The following is a 4381-nucleotide window of genomic DNA, read 5'->3' on the forward strand; positions in this document are numbered from 1 at the left end:
TCTAATGGTGTTTGTAAATAGGATCACAAGTCCACATCTTGTACAGCAATTAACCACTAAGAAGAATATATGCAGTGTATTATTTGTTGAAACTGTATTTCTGATTTGATTTGATTTGAAACTGTCTCATTGCTATCTGTTTATCAATAAAACTTTGAAAAAAAAAAAGATGTGCATGAGTCTTTGAGGGGCAGGGAAGAAACGTTATGGTTTGTGTCTCATTGTCCCCCCAAAGCCTCATGCAGTCATGGGGTAGCTGCTGAATTTGTGGTTAATTCCTGATCCAATGCTTGGACATAGGTGTGAGTATTGCACTTGCCCTGGGGTAGATAATCTGCATACAAATGTAAGGAAGGGAGAGAGGCTTGCTAGCTGCCACAGCCACTCTTCCACCCTTTGCTCTTTGTTGTTTTCTACCACCATGAGTTGCTGCACTCTGCTGTGTATCACTCTGCTTTAGAGATAGTTGATTATGTACTGAAACCCCCACCAATTGTGAGCTAAATAAACCTTCCCTTCCTTAATTTGGGGTGTGATGTATTTTGTCCTAGCAGTGAGAGAAAAGTAACTGAGACAGTGGAGAAGAATTGCAAAAAGTTGCTTACTTCATGGTGAGCAGGACAGTGCCAGTGAGGAACAGACCAGGGACAGAAATAGTACCCAAGGTCATACCTCCATGACTCACCCAGGCACATTCAACTAATTCTGTATCTCCCAAGAGAATGAAATTGACAATGCAATTAACTCTCACATTCCACCCCTTATCAATTTGACACCCAAACATGACTCCTTAAGCCATACTTAGCCTCCAAATAGAAAATAGCTATGTCATAATTTCACCTAATATGACATAACTATCATATACAACCAGAGACACATTAAGGCCTTTCCCAAATCTTAACAGTTCCACTATTTCCCTAATGATGCCATGCCGGCCCCACCCCCGGGGCGCACTGAATCAGCAACCAAGTCCAGGTGTTGTGGTGCACGCCTATAATCCCAGCACTGGGGAGGCTGAAAAAGGAGAATCACTACAAGTCCAAGCTGCATAGTAAGACTCTGTACCAAATACATAAATTAAAAAAAAAAAAGACCTCTACACAAGTCTGCTCCAAGACTCAAGGCAATTGCTCAGCTGCTAATCCTCTAAAAGTCAAGCACCATGTTACATAATCACTCCCCCAAAAAATGGTACAAGGTAAATATTGCCATTGCAAATGGGAGAAATAATAGAACTGGAAAAATAGGACCAAAGCATTAGTGAAATCCAGTAGAGCAAACATTAAGCCCTTTAACCCCATGTTTACTATCTGTGCACCTAGTAGTAAGGTGTGAGTTTAGAAGGCTTGAGAGACTCCACTGCCATATCCTTGCTGATTGCAGCCCACATCTCGCCTTTCTTGGGCTGACTCCTCTTGCTACCTGCAGCCTTCTTGGTGGATGTCCCACGTTCCTGGCATTTCCATCTCCTCAGATCTCCACTCCACCTTCACCTTTATTCCCATGGCTTTATGTATTGCTCTTTCAGGGACTACTTGCCTGGCTACCCAGGCCTTCTTCTGACATCTAAGTGAAATCCTTGCATGTTGTGTGCCTGAACAACTAGCATCATTATGTGAATGATGTCAAAGGCTGCTGCCAGCTAAAGCCAGACTCCCTCAAATCATCGTCCCATGACCCCTCCAGACACACCCAGAAGTGTGTTTTGAATCCCTTGGGCAGTTCTAAAGCCAATTAAGTTTAAAATCCAACTTAATTGTCGCATATACATACAAAATAAGTCCCTGTCTCAGGGCAGCTGAGCATGACTCAGATTCACAAAAATTATAATTTTTCTTCCCTAGAAACTACAGTGAAAACCTTAGTAAAAGAGCTTAAAATGCTTTCCCTCTTGCTTTAAATTTCTATAAAATTTAAGAGAAGACCAAACTATTGGTATTGGCAGATCAGAAGGCATTTTTTCTAACATCCTTGTCTTGTCCCACGCTGCACGCTGTTGTTTCTCCTCCACTCCAGAAATGCAAACAGTTTTTGTTTATTTCTACTGAACACGGTTCCTTTTTCTCTGATGTTGTCTCGATTGAACCTGAGAAGCTGACATAATTGTACAATTCCTATCTACTGAAGGTTGAACTTTGAACAGTAACTGAAGATCTGAGCAGATAAAGGCATCTGACAAGAATTTGTGCTTGACAACACCAGCTTTCCTTCTCTTCTGAATAATAATATAACCAATTCAACACCCTCTATTTTCCTGCTGTTGCAATGTTCAATTCAAGTGTCAGCATGACCTGACTGTTTATCGCATCTGAACTCAATTAATTTGTGTCCAGGCTCATTAATTGTTCTTAACTCACATTTGACTGCTGTGCTTGGTCCCTGACCTCGGGTCTCACTTTTGCATGGAAATCTTTGTCTCGGTAGAAACACCACCCACTCTGATGATTCTGAGGAAGACTCTTCCCTGTAACCATAGCTGCTGAATTTCCTTGAATTTATCTCAGTGATAGGTTTGGAGAGGCTCCTTTTAAAATACAGAGTTTAAAAAATGATAAATCCTGATTAATTCTTTGTTATTCTAATCCACCAAAGAATGCTTGGGATGGGCGAAGAGCACTGACCTAGAAGCGATGCACACGCACTAAACATTTAGGGAACACTGTATTTGCTTAGTGAGAACCTAGTCCTAGTTTTCCCCACAAGTAACTTCAGATCTGGATGCGTTTGTGACCTCAGAAGTCTGGAAAAGGTGAGTTCTGGGTGACAGAAGAAGGGCTCGTTAAATACACATCTTTTCTGCCTGCGTCTTCCCAAAGTGCTCCTTATGCAAACTGAAGACCACGCTGAAGAATAAGCTCTTGGAGACCAGGCAGATATCAGGAGTGGCTTTTGGGCCAGTCCTCTTCCTGTGGTCAACTGGAAGACCAGCCGTGTGCTGTGGGGAGTTTTCTCACACAGCTCAAGCAGTCTGGAGAATCAATCAACCTACCAATATTTTCAGACATATCCCACACTTATGTTCTTACTTTGTACCTATGTATTTCAACAACATATAATTTTAAGAAGAAAAATTCACCTTTCATGTGATTTGTTTTCTAGAAACTCACTTTATCTCTATGGATTATTGTAAGAACACACCTTGGAAAAAATCTCCAGGCCGTTTAGTTATTTACCACCCTTTGAGCAAAATCACTGAGCTTATGGGTAGGCTATTGACACAGTAAAAGAGATATTTAAAAAAAACTAGATACAACACAATGGTTGTAAATTCTACATTTAGCAAATATTCTCCTGTTTAATTTTTAAAGTTTGATCTTCTTATAGTCACTTTCACTTACAGCTTCATTATAATTGAAGATGCAGTTCTAAAAATTAGTCATATACTTGTCACTTACCTGGAATTCACAAGAACTGATCTTCAGATCTAACTAGCACCATTTAGCTGAGACATTATTCAAAACTATTATAGAATCTGAAATATGGGAGTAAATATAGAGGCCAACCCAGCAAGGAGAAATTTTTTAGAGAACAGTTTTGTTTTGCTGCTTATGTAAATAAATCCTGCGATTAAAAGCCAAAGCCTCTCATTTTCCTGTCTATTTCCATTGCCAGAAAGGGATGGTATAAAGATCTTTTGATCACTTTTATCCCTTTATGAAACTAAATTAATAATAACTTACATTTTTCAGCAAAAACTGTAATATTTTCTCTATTGAACCTCATATGAAAAAAAAAAAAAAACCTCATATGAGAAGGCCAGCCAAATAGCTCAGTGGATTAAAGCTCCTGCAAGCAGGTGCAGGGGCCAGGGTTTCAATCCCTGGGCCTCCCATGCCGGCCCCACCCCCAGCGCTGAGATGGCAATTGAAACTGGGTGCGGTGGCATGTGTCTGTAATCCCAGCTCCTGGGAGGCTGAGAACAGGAGGATCACTATGAGTCCAATTTATAGTGAGATTCTGAACACCCTGTAGACCCTTCTCTAAAAATATAAAAATAAAATAAAATAAATCTCCTATGAGCTGCTACTTTAGATGAAATAGAGTACTAGAAATTCATGCTCCGCATAACTTCTTTAAAAATCAAAAATATGTGAAACTGTAGAATTTTCAATGTAAAAAAAAAAAAAATGCCTAAGACTGTTCCCAGATAAAAGAGAAAGAAACAAGGTAAGCCCTAATTTGCTGTTTTTACCTGGAGGCAATTTCTAGGCTACAGCACAGGGAATGGACCAGCATAGAACCACAGGCCTCACAGGCCTCACAGGGTTGAGACAATAGATAGAGAAGAGCAGGAAGGTGACACAGCTGTAACTTGTGGCCCAGGAAGTCAGAGGGGAGAGAGAGAGAGAGAGAGAGAGAGAGAGAGAGAGAGAGAGAGAGA

Source organism: Octodon degus, unplaced genomic scaffold (assembly GCF_000260255.1).
Source record: "Octodon degus isolate 3935 unplaced genomic scaffold, OctDeg1.0 scaffold00074, whole genome shotgun sequence".
Taxonomy (NCBI): domain Eukaryota; kingdom Metazoa; phylum Chordata; class Mammalia; order Rodentia; family Octodontidae; genus Octodon; species Octodon degus.